Here is a 14,354-nt window from a genome sequence, read left to right on the forward strand (position 1 = left end):
ATGAAACCACTGAGTCATATGACGAGACTTGCATACGCTACAGTCAAGGCTTCTGGAGACATTTTTTTATTAGAGCCAAAGAATAAGCTTTCGTAATGCCAGTGCTACGTATTAGCATCAAGCAAGACCTTAACGTATGAATAAATTACATATACGGGAAAAAATATGTCAAAGAATGTAATCGAATCATAGTTTCAAGGAGACACAAGTTAAATATCAAGATAAACACACAGGTACATTAATAGAATAAGAAACCAGGACAGCATAATACACTTGGAGCATTGATTAGTTACACCGGTAGAGTAAGCGTCGCCCGTCAAGTTAATGTCTACGGGATATAAAAATTATACATATCAAATTGAATAAATCTGTCCCGATTTTTAAAGAACAGAGTCAAATTTGGTCTACAGTTGTGATCGTTTACTTGATTAGATGGCCCTGCAAATAACACGATTCTATGCTACAAATGTGTCCGTTAGGAATATACACGATACAAAAAAGTTATCTGTAACGAATAAACTATAGTACAGAATGGAATATGTAGTGAATGACAGGAGGAATGACCTGGCCAGCGAAAGCTGTATTTTTATGTAGCCTAGCTGGCCGAGTTGTCTAAGGCGCTGGACTTTGTGCAGGTGTTGCCGTAGATGTCACAGCGATACGAGTTCGAGTCCCGCGGAGGGAACGACCAAAAATTTGCATCGTTTACATATCTTCCCTGTATCAATTTGATCCGATGGAGCAGTGTAGTGAATAGAGTCGTCACATTCTGAGACGTTCATATATATATATATATATATCCTACATAATAACACCTAGATGAACTGTCCCGTACTACCATACATCGTGTACTAAGTTACAGCTCTGGATTAATCCTACGAGGAGGAATCACCCGGCCAGCGAAAGCTATATTCTAATATAGCCTAGCTGGCCGAGTGGTCTAGGGCGCCGGACTTAGTGCAGGCGGTGTTGCCATAGATGTCACAGCGGTTCGAGTTCGAGTCCCGCGGAGGGAACGACAAAAATTTGCTTCGCAAATTTGACAGTTCTAACATCGTTGGGAATTTTTCAGACCCTTCTATAAGTTTACGTTATCTTCCCTGTATCAATTTAGTCCGATGGAGCAGTGTAGAGAATAGAGTTGTCACATTCTGAGACGTTGTATATATATATATATACATATATATAGATAAAACATAGTATATAGATAAAACATAGTATACAGTTATTAAATGGGTTGGGTGCAATAGACCAGAATATTTGTCCTGAGGTACTGAGAATGATCAAGTGTTCTATGACACGAGGCACGAGTGTTCTTTGAGTTCTGTTGAAATTCCTCAAATAGGATACTTTTTTGTGTGCAGTATTCCCTCAATACGTTAACGGCCATTTGTATTACTTTTTTTTTATTCTTGGAGTCCCGGTTTTCTAAAATACTTTCGAATTCTTCGTCCCCGGTATTGGCAGACCGCTCCATGTTTACGAATTGGCAGACGAGAGTCACATCTACGTTTTTACAAACGAGTTTTTTGTGTGTAAATTCCAATTCAATGAAGCGCTTAAAAAAAGTTCAACCAATCCAAAGGCTTAGATAAAGGTCATTATGGGGTCAGTGCAATAGACTCCTCAAGGAGACTATTGCACCGTGCAATAGTACATCGACAGTGCAATAGATCGCCCTGTCCTGAATAAATTTTGAAAATAGAGAAAAATATGTGTATATTTAAGAAACAAGATAAAACCTTATAATTCGGTAACAATACAAAATAGTATCTGTCACAAATAAAGCAAGGTATAAAATAATGGTATCTGCCAGGAATAAAGCATAACACAAAATTGCATATGTCAGGGATAAAGCATGGTACAAAATGGAATCTGTCAGGGAAAATCAAGATACAAAATAATGGTATCTCCTTGAGATATATATAGCACGATAACAAATAATGTTATCTGTTCATGTTAAAGCACGGTACAAATCATTATCTTCTGGGGATAAACACGGTACAAAATGGTATTTGTTGGGGATAAAGCATGGAACAAAATGGTATCTGATAGATCTGTCAGGAATGAATCACAGTAGGAGCGAGTTAATGGTATTTGTCAGGGATAGAGCACGGTACAAAATGAAATATGAAGGGAAAAATCACGAAACCAAATTACTAGTAATGGTTACTGTATGAGATATAGTACGGTACAAATTAATGTTATCTATTACAGGGATAAAGCAAGGCTCAAATATTATCTGTTAGCAATATAGCCTGGTATAAAATGGTATCTTTCAGAGATTCAGTATGGTATAAGATGGTATCTGTCAGGGATAAAGTCTGGTACGAAATGGTATCTTTTAGGGATAAAAGCATGGAACAAAAAAGGTATCTGTCAATGATAAAGCATGGTATAAAATGGTATTTGACATGGATAAAGCCTGGTACAAAATGGTATCTGTTAGGGATAAAGCATGGAAGAAAATGGTATCTGTCATTGATTGATTAACGCCCAAGCAGCAGTATTTCGGCTATATCAAGGCGATGAACATGAAATAGATGATAAAATGAATTTGAAATGATGGTGAAATGAAAAATCTTATGGGACACAAGGATAATAGGGTAAACGAATTCTGATTGCCACTGGAAATAGGGAGAGGTTGGAAGGGTCGGGCAATTAGGCTCCTGTGGCAGAGCCAAAAGGTTCCTACTCCGATAGAATACCACAGTAGGGTTCTTTAAAGTGCGAGGATCGTGGCATCTTTCCGAACATGATGCACCACTATGGTTTGCGATCAAGTTTTCCGTATTATGGCCTGACGACCCCAGCATGAAGCATGTCAGGGGTACCCCATTCAACCACCTGGGGCACACAACCCAGTTGCTAGATGTGGGCAGAGCTCCCCATTGTTATGAGCACCATTTAGTCGCCTTTTATAAGAAGCTTAGCGCTGCTGCGGGTATATTTTTTTGACACCCGGATCCGCACGGGGCATAATAAAGCATTGTATAAAATTAATCTGTCAGGAATAAATTATGGTACAAAATGGTATCTGTTTGGGATAAAGCAAGGTATAAAATGGTATTTTGTTATATACAAACCAGACATAAAACGGTATCTTTAGGGATATAGCAGGGTATATAATGGTATCATTCATGGATAAAGCACGGTACAAAATAATTAAATGTATGTCAGGAAAAGATATAATGGCATCTGTCTGAGATATAGCACGTACAAAATTGTATGAGTTACAGGGATAACATAGTATCTGTTAGGAATAAAGCCTGTTACAAAATTTTATTTGTTTGGGAAAAAGCACTGTAAAAATTGGTATCAGTCAAGTATAAAGACTGGTACAAAATATTATCTTTCAGGGATAAAGCATGGTACAACATTGTACCTGTCAAATATAAAGCATGGTACAAAATTATATCTTTCAAAATGGAATATGTCAAGGAAAATCACGATACAAAATAATGGTATCTCCCTGAGTATAGAACGGCACAAAAGAATGATATCTGTTATAGGGATAAAGCACGGTACAAAATATTATCTGTTGGGGAAAAAGCACGGTAAAGATGGTATTTATTAGGGTGAAGCATGGTACAAAATGGTATTTGTCAGGAACAAATCATGGTACGAATTAATGGTATCTGTCAGCGAAATAGCACGGTATAAAATAATGTTATCCGTTAAAGGACGGTACAACATGGTATCTGTTAGTTCTGTCAAGGATACATCACGGTACGAATACGAAGTAATGGTATCTGTCAGGGGTAAATCACGGTACAAAATGATGTCTGCCAATGATAAAGCAGGGAACAAAATGTTATATTTCACGGATAAAGCACGGTTTAAAATGGAGTCTGTCAGGGAAAATCACAAAACAAAACAATGGGTTTTGCTCTATAAAGAGTACGGTACAAATTAATGTTTTCTATTACAGGGATAAAGCACGGTACACATTATTATCTGTTAGGGATACAGCCTGGTATAAAATGGTATCTGTAAGGAACAAAGCCTGGTATAAAATGGTATCTGTAAGGGATAACGGACGGTACAAAATAGTAGCTGTTAGGGATAAAGCACAGTATTAAATGATATCTGTTAGTGGTAAAGCCTGGTATAAAATAGTATCTGTTAGGGATAAAGCATGGTATAAAATGGTATCTGTAAGGAACAAAGCATGGTATAAAATGGTATCTGTAAGGAATAAAGCATGGTACAAAATAGTACCTGTAAGTGATAAAGCACAGTATTAAATGATATCTGTTAGTGATAAAGCACGGCGCAAAATGGTATATGTCAGGGAAAAAGCACGTCGCAAAATGGTGTCGGTGAGGGATAAAGCACGGTAGAAAACATGCAAACTGATAAAATTGTCCATATTATACTGCTCAGTTTGCAGTTACTGTATAAATCTTGTCGTTGTGTCTTTTTATTATTTTTTTTTTATTTTGCTGTTAATTCGATGTAATATAACTTGGAAACGCAAACATTTTTACAATATGTCTCAACTAATTTGGGGTCTTTTATATTCTTTTTATTGTTTACCAACGAAATGAAGCAGCCTGCATTACAACATAATCTTTTCTCTGAAAGTATCGGCAAATAATCATAATTACTTAATTCATGTAACAGTCATTATGGGGGTAATTTGTCATAATAGCCTTGCCGTATTTTCTGTCTATTTCGATCGTGGTTCTGTCAAACGAAGGATTACTGTAATTATAACCGTTGTAATATTTTTGTACTACTATATCGCCCTGACGCCGAAAGTAATTACAGTAAACCGATTGATTGGGGTAGTAATCAGTTCGACATTTTCTAGTACTTTACACTAGGTATGAAAGATATAGACTGCTTAGTAGACGGATTATTATTGACAGAGACAGTGATAGCTACAATTTCTTCATATTTCATTGGTTCGTTTACCGGTGTTTAATGGCCAGATGTCAAGGCCGTCTGATAGTTTTTGGTTTTTTTTTACTCTGTAGCACCTAATCTGTGTACAAAGGGAGCAAGTGAGTATCAACTAGGGAAGGACTAAGAGGTTTCGAAAAATAGCTAGGGGACACAAGGGTAATATTTGCTCACATTCATTTCCCAACATTTTGCACAAAACTAACAACTTTTTACTTAAAAAATATGTACCGACCCAAGGACCCCCATATATGTATCCGTGGTTTATACTTAATTATCAAAAGTGGCAGCATCGTGGAACATACGATCTTTGCATAAGTTTATCTGGTATTTAAGCCAGATTTGTTATATATGGTCCTTTGGATTATATTGACCTCGGACTTCGTTCTCGCTCAATATGGACTTTTAACAATGTCAATACGTCTCTGTGTAGCGAATAGAGTCGTCACATTCTGAGACGTTAGTATAATATTGATTTGTTGTGACATGTATCGTTAATTTGATCCTCTATCCTACATAACACCTAGATGAGCTGTCCCGTACTACCACACATCGTGTACTAAGTAACAGCCCTAGGAGGAATGACCCGGACAGCAATAGCTATGTTTTATAGCCTAGCTGGCCGAGTGGTCTAGGTCGCTGGACTTTGTGCAGGCGGTGTTGCCATAGATGTCACAGCGGTACAAGTTCGCTTCCCACGGCGGTAACAACCAAACATTTGCTTTGCAAATTTTGACAGCTCTGACATCGTTGGGAATTTTTCAGACCCTTCTATGCTTACATTATCTTCCCTGTATAATTTTGATACGATGGAGCAGCGTAGCGAATAGAGTTGTCACATTCTGAGACGTTTATATAATATATATTTATTTGTGTGACAGCTATTAAATTATGCGATTTTTAGCCCGTATCGTGAAATATATAGAAATATATATAGTAAGAGTCACACAATTACAGCGTTCGTGAAAAAAAATGCAAGTCATCTGCCTAATTTGGTCAGATCACATTTCAATTTGCAATTACTTTTAAATAATTGAACTTGTAACTATCTTTTTTGTTGATTAGTTCCTCACCAGGCGACTATCAGCATTTTAAAAAAATAATACTTGTTTTGCCATATGGAATTCGATGGAGACTTAGGTTTTAAATTCAATGTTACTGTGAAACTTCTTCTCTGGCCGCATATGTACCTACAAATCATACAGCGTAGATGCAAACTGCAATTTATTGGTAGGGTATAAGACATCTATAAAGACTTGCAATAAATAACACTTGGTCTATCGAAATTTCGCTATTACTTAATCGGCTTATTATTTTTTGCAATCCTTCGACATGATTTAAATAAAATTAAATAGTTGTTTTTTTTAAGATAGCAGAGTTGTTCTTACTGGATCTAAGGACTTGCAGATGAGTCCTATAAAGGTACAAAAAAGTTCTCTTTGTGTTTTCTATCTGCTTCGGTTTGTTGTTAGTTATTTCAGTCACAGTTTCCGTTGCCTCTGTTACTTTTAACGTTCGAGTTTACACATGGTTTATAGTTTTATATCTGTTTGTTAGGTATCATTATAGTTAATCCCGAACTTTTTTAGAAGCACGTCGAACCAATGCAGTAGATACAACCGCCATCTGCTAGTTTATACAGAGTTGAGTTTCAATTATTTTCAGCAATAAATTTTCGACTTCCATATACATGTAACTTGCATCTGCCTCGGATAACAGATATATGGCCCGTCTTTCTTTTAACTATTATGTCTTCCACTACTTTTACATAATCAAATAAAATTTTAAATTTACAAAAAGTAAACATCACTGACATCCATAAAAATAGATAGACTGGAGGGGGCCTATATCTAACCACTACTAGAGTTACCTGCTCTTCACAGCTATTCAAAATCCAATTTAAACTACTTCAGCATACTCCAGTGTTTGTACGCCTGTCTATAGAAAATTGTTTGTCTAAAACAAAAAGATTAAAATCCAATTTCTTCTTTATTATCAAGTGTCCCATCTAGTTTTCCTGTTGTAAACTTACAATAATTTATTATTGGGTTTTCAGTATTGTTCATTTATACAAACGGTAGTTCGGAAACAATTAATGGTTTTACATGATAGGTACTGGGTTGCTGTGTAAATAGTGAATGTCATCTGCCTGAATGACAAAGTAATATACCCATGGACCCGAGGACGATACTTGACTTACCGTCTATATACATGTAGTATATCAATCTATTCGTTCGGAACATAGGGTACTTTTGAACATTAACTGCGTTTCTGTAGTTGGTATATTTTGACTCGATCATAGATTATAGATATTTATATTGACTTTTAAGCCGGTATATATGTGTGGTCAGTTGAAAGTTCATTCATGTAATTATTTATTTTCGGATAAACTCGTTATATGGTCCTGTAAGCCAATTACTTAATACTATATTTCATTTATTTATTCATCTATTATTATTATTATTATTATACATTCAGGAATATTCCTCGATTCGATCATTTCTTTGTTTATTCGTTCGTTCGTTCGTTCATTCATTCATTCATTCATTCATTCATTTCGTTCATTTTATTTAATGGGAAGTTTATCAGTTCGTTCATCTATCCTCTTTATCATCAATTTTTTAATTTTATGAAAAGCAGATCATTTATGTAAACTACATGTATGTTTGAAACGTACACTCAGGTAAAAAAGTAGTTGTTCCGGAAATTATTGGCATTAGTGCCGTTACACTATGTCTGAAAAAATATTTTATTTTACTCTCAGGAAAGACTTGTAGCTTCTTGGAAATGCTAATAATTTTGGCGTGTCTGTCTGTCCATATGTTTTGTTTTGTTGGTGTTTTTTTTTTCACATGTGTGAAATTTTTTTTAAGTTATAATGAAAAAAGTAATAAAAAAAACCTTCAATGTTTATTCTCACAGTCCTGTTCTAATTTGACGATTGTTTGATTTTCATTAAATAGGTGTACACTTGTATATATGAGAATCTTTATATATAGTGTGGATTGGTTTTCAGGAGTAACGGCCAAAGTCTAATTTATTACCGTTTCCTAATTTAATATGTATCACTCCACCAGCTCATAAAATATCGAATATACCATCTGTGCACTAGATGGATCAAGTTGTTTCCGCCAGTGCAGGACCCGACAGGGTAGTCAAGGACGTTAAAAACCCCATCACTCACTTGGGTCAAGTTATTGACATCAATCCCGGACATTAATATACTGAAGTACGAATATTTGTTTGTATATGTCCATGTGATCTTACTTGCCATGCTCGTTCGAGGCTTTCATTCGAATATTAGGAATAATTTCTTAAATTAAAAATAAACTTTAGCACGGGTATATACTTTATATGATGCATGAAATATTTATTTATTTTTTCGAAGCATTTCGGTTAAATTAACGCTCAATATACACTCGCGGTAATAATTTATTTCTTTTTATTTCTTCATGACTGTATTATATTATTTTTCTCCAGAGATTACCGTTAAGGAATTACATTTAAGTAGGGGAACATGTACTTTGACTCTTCAAAAGAATGACTCATTTGCTACAAGTATCTTGAAGCAAGCTTTTGTTAAACATTTGACCTACTCAGGGGAATAAAACAAAATCCTTAAATGAAATGTTTACTTTCAAACATAAACTAACTAATTGAATCAGATAACTTTATAATAACGTTATTGTAACTTCAAAAATATTCGGCTCACATTTGCTTAGACGATTAGTCCTGTAGATGGCGACACTTAACTGCCGTCTGGTCAAGTTCGACGTCATCGAAAAATCGCAATAAAGTAAACTTGTCATTCCCTACATGGGAAATGGGGCGTTGCTAGGTATTTAGTGCAATTTTAAAGCACGAACCATCAATAGAAGGGGGATTTTGTACATCACTTTTGTTTAAATAAATATTTGATCTTTTAAACTTCATTTGTAGATATGATATCTGGTTGCATTTTTACCACGAACTTTCGATTTATTTGTACTTGGATTTTTTTCTATATCTGACCTCTTGTTTAAGACACCGATCATTTTATCATAAGGGGCTGGGATTTGAAGCATGTCGGATAAGGAATATTTTCCCGCACAAGCGCAATTTGAAAATGTTTATTCATATATCAGCAGCAACCGAGATCAATATTTGAAAATCTGGGGTGGGGTTCTCGAAGCTATCCTAAGACATGTCCTAAGTCACGTCATAAGACCAACTTCAGGATGCAGTTAGGATCATCTTATGACAATGTTATGATTGTGTCTCGAAGCTATCTCACACATGTCTCAACTTAAGACGTCATAAAGACATCCTAAGTATATTTTGTGAAGTGTTTAAATTATTATTTATATTATATTTTTATTCAAAGAAATTTAAATTCGGGTAAATGGTTCATATTGTTATATCAAATAAACAAAAATGCATATATAATAAGGGGGTTGGGGGCTATGGATTTTTTTCAAAAAAGTTTTGTTTCACATTTTTGGTGAACCAAAAAAAATATCAAATGATTGATTCCTAATTATATGCATGTGAGTGAATTCTAAATATGAATGAAGTTATTGATTTTCGATTGTTTCATGTATGTATTAAAAATATAATTTTTTTGAATAAAGTGTCACTGAATCGTGAAACATTCAGGTCAAAGTTTAAAATCATGCACATTCCTTACAAATATGTTTGAACTGACGCGTGCCGGTCATTCTGTGGTAATTTGTTCGGTAAGATGATCCTAAGAAACCTATTTAGTCGTCCAGAAGTTAAGATGAAAATTGCGACCCGTCTTAACTTATGATGGCTTCGAGAACACGACTTAGGAGAGAGACGAATCCTAAGATAGTCTTAGGACACGTCTTATCCCTAAGATAACTTCGAGAAACCCACCTCTGCTTGTTAAGTAATGGGGAAAATGTTGAATCATTACTTTATTTAAATGGATGAGTGTATTAATTTTCTTTTCTTTAAAATTTTGAATTCATGATTACATGTATCTTTTTTTCAGTGAATTTTATAGAAAATTTGTGTGTTGTTTTAGTTAATGTTTTACCTGCATTCAAATGATTGGTTAAGGGCTTATAAAACTACAGTTTAACCACACCGTAGTGTCATGTGTCTGTCGATAGTCAGGAGATAGTGAGCATTAATTTGTCTTTGTTTACACTTGTTGAAGACCTGTTGGTAATCTCTGAAAAAAATTACCATTTTGGATATAGGTAATATACACTGTTACATTTAATTGTTGTGTTTCAATATATCATTTTTTTAACTTATGAAGTGCAGATTGTGTCCGCCTTAGAGCAAGAAACTTGTTTTTGTTAGGTTTGGCAATGGGGCTTTGTGCATCGCAACTCATGACACGTAAATAATGCATATCGGAAATAACGTATACAGTTAGGAAGTGATTGCTCTGAAATTTTGAACGCCGACGAATAGTGTAAGTTATAGATAGTCTGGCACATAAGTTGGAAACAAATATCAATGATAGCCAAAAACAACCATTTTTTCCGAAAAATTCATTGCGTTCGGCGCTCAAGAAACATAACTTAAACAGCTCGATTCTAAGTGATTCTCTCTAAACAACAAAATATTATTTAACTCCAGGATCCATGGGAAACAGATAATCCAATTGCCTTTAACTTAGTTATCTCCAGCTTGTTTTATCCGTGTTTTTTATCCCTTTTTTTTTGTTTTCCTACCGGGAAGTTGACACGTTTTTTCTTTTTTTTTTAAATAATAGCGATAATTACATGTAATAACAGTTGATAAGGAGATAAAATGATAGTTGAAATGTCTATCCATTGGAATTATTGTATACTGTAGCGTGTCCGCGGGACCGTAACACCTTAGCCAATTTCGAAAATGCGTGGGAGAGGCGTGAAATTCGAATATGACTATTATGCCAATTTAATTGAGCACCCGTCGTTCCAAAATAAAGGGTAACAAGCTACATGCGTGCTATAATTGAATACTTTACAAGAAAAACATCCAATATTCCATCCATTTTAGTCCAATTTAATATTGAAGTCCATTTCAAACGTGGATGATATACAAACGTCAGAGGCGGTCCAGATTTATAAAAAGGGGTGTCCGATCCAAAGTTATAAATAGAAAGTGGGTTCTAGGCTACACAATATTTACCAAATTTTCGAATAAATAAGGAGTCGGTCTCCCTTCCAGGGTCTGCCAGTGATTGTTACTGGGCCACAATGCTAAAAGGAGATTAATGTGAATATCACATAAAAAGACCTAAAAACCTGAGTGTATATATATATATATATATATATGAATCTGCATAAAGGCAGAACTTGCCTCATTTTGTCTACTATCGTAGGCGGAGACATTAGCGGCTGTGATAATATACTAGTTTTACCCTTTTCCTATCTAATGCTATGCCCAATCATTGTTTAAACTAAAACCACATTCATGAGATATGCATTGGCATGTACGGGCTCTTCAAACTATAAAGACGAACTTGAGCTTCGTATTTGCGGAAATGAATGTTAGATAATTTGCAACAACCGTACCCTCCCAGTGCATTGGAATTATGAGACGGTAGAGGATTTTTCCGACCAACACCGTCTTAATTTGCATGTCCCATTTAAGGATCGTTGATATCTTTAATTGCATGTGTAACTATTTAAAACTAGATTTGTATTTATGATTTCATTAAATATGCAAAACTTAGTCGACAAATAGTCTGGCATCGATTATTTATTGTCAATTATTTTACATATTTTATACCATTTATTGTAAGCATATCAATAAATTTGACAGATTGTTCAAATTGCAATTAATCAAATTTCGCATGGTTATCTTTGTCAAATTCTTTATCGCAAAGGACATTTTTGGATATATATATATATGTAGAAAGGTCTGAAAAATTCACAACGATGTTAGAACTCAAATTTGTGAAGACAAATTTTTGGTCGTTCCACCCGTAGGTCTCAAACTCGTACCGCTGTGACATCTATGGCAACACCGCCTGCACAAAGTCCAGCGCCCTAGACCACTCGGCCAGCTATGCTATATAAAAATACAGCAACACCGCCTGCACTTTGGCGCTGGACTTTGAGGAGGCGAAGTTGCCATATAGAAGTCACAGCGGTACGAGTTCGAGTCCTGCAGAGGGAATGATTAAAACTTTGACAGTTCTAAAATCGTTGGAAATTTTTCAGACCCTTATGTGCTTACATCATCCTCCCTGTATCAATTTGATCTGATGGAGCAGCGTAGTAAAATCGTCACATTCTGAGACGTTCGTACACTATTTATTTGTTGTGACATTTATCATTAATTTGATCCTTTATCCTACTTATCAAGTTACAACTATATATTAAGCCTACAAGAAGGAATGACCAGGCCAGCGAAAGCTCTATTTTTATATCTTCTAGCTGGCCGAGTGGTCTAGGGTGCTGGACTTTATGCACGCGGTGTTGCCATAGATGCCACAGCGATACAAGTTCGAGTCCCGCGGTGGGAACGACCAACAATTTGCTTTGCAAATTTTACAGTTCTGGGAACTTTTCAGACCCGTCTATGATTATATTACCCCCCCCCACCCCCTGTATCAATTTGATCCGATGGGGCAGCGTAGCGAATAGAGTCGTCACATTCTAAGACGTTTATATTCATATACATAATTTATTGTTCTTACGGGATGCAGTGCATCATGGGATACTTCGTTTTGTGAACTATGCCTTTTCTTTTTTACAGTGAATGTTCACAATATTTGTTAAACTTCAAGAAAACATCGTAACAATCTTTGATAAATTGACTCAAAGAAAATCCGTCGGTACTTGCGTCTCATATCGACCGATTTTTTTAGCAGACGATTGTTCCAATTGGTCTCCTTGACGGTCACTTCCAGAATTTCCAAAAGTCTCTTTTCCATTTTTTTATTATTTTGTTTTGACAGGCGTGAGATGAGTATCATTCAGATATAATTATTATGATTTTATCTTTTGCAAATTTCAACTACTATGATTTTAATTTACCTACGGGGACTTTTATTATGGATACCAACACACTCTTAATGGAATTGTCATCTCTTGTATGGTGTCTTGTTACGCAATCCCTTCTTTTATTGCAATATAATTATGATTTTATATCCGTGTTGTCACTTTCTCCTTTGTATATTTATCTGTTAATCTTTTCCTTATCAAATGTTTATCGTCAAATCAAATTACGCATATCTGGCCACCGGTACTATACGCATGTATACATGTAACAGGTCCTGTCAAATTGACACCTACTTACATCTTCATTTGACAAATCCAAGTTGTACCACCGGTTCATCAAAACAAAGTACTCTTCTCCAGTCGCGTTTATGTTTGCATTCTTGAAGTCCTCCGTGGTTATGTATTTGTACGTTTGTACTTATTTCTGGACTCTGGTTTGCATGACTTAGACTCTCTGAAGCACTGTGTATGCAGGTCGCGGGTCTCTGACAAGTAATTTTGAATCATTGTACAATTTACAATCTCTTACCATCTCTCTATAGGCATGTTAAATATACCCAGGATATCTGTTTTTCCAATTGTTTCCTTTTATTTTTTTCTTATCCATAGCAACTAATACAGTATACTTCTTATACACTACTATTCTTCTAAATAACACTCAATGTGTTTCATATATAAAATTGGCGAAGTAATTCCGACTACCTAAATTTGAGTAGTTATAGAAAAAAAGAAACCTGAATTACCAAATTTTTTTATTTTCCAAAGATAAACTACGCTAAAGTATGCAATTATATCCTTTTTATTCTTGTGTACATGTACGCACCTTTCAATTGGTTTTATTATGTGAAAAAAAGTTTCAACGCAAATCTAAACTTAAACGGAAGATGAACGGACGCACATTCCCAAATTTATTGATGATGATAAGTACATTCCTTACATTGTAGGATAATTGTGTTAATCTCTGGTCTTAAAACGTTTAAGTTTGGTGAGAGGAAAATCAAGTTAATACATGTATGAACATTTTTTTAAAGACTTAAACAATTGTTGTGATGTTAACCCTTCGGGTTCGTGTTGGATTCTATTTTACGAATCAACGACATTTCATTGCATCTCTTTTACTGAATTCTGGTCTTGTTAAACTTGGGAGATACAGCTGTTAGCCATTTTCTCGTCTGTTGTTCATATTTGATATTTGTTGAATTTGTTCATCGTGACATTTAATTAAACTTAAATAATTGTATTTTACTATCAAACAAAATGACCATTACTTTGAATGGGTATTCTGGTTTAAAAATCAAAGAAATCAATCGTTTGATCTCTCAATAGTTTTATGCACAAAAAGCATTGATGGAAAATTCTCATGCTTTTCTGTCGCCTATATGTCCTGTTCAAGCAGTAAGTACGTTGTTACACTCTGTCTTCCGGAAGTGGTATAAAAGGCGGAGGGAAACTACTCTCTTTATGACGCAGTGCAAATCACTCATTTTATGAAAA

The sequence above is a fragment of the Perna viridis genome, chromosome 11, assembly GCF_037379345.1.
Source record: "Perna viridis isolate PV_CMFRI_1.1 ecotype Kerala chromosome 11, ASM3737934v1, whole genome shotgun sequence".
Taxonomy (NCBI): domain Eukaryota; kingdom Metazoa; phylum Mollusca; class Bivalvia; order Mytilida; family Mytilidae; genus Perna; species Perna viridis.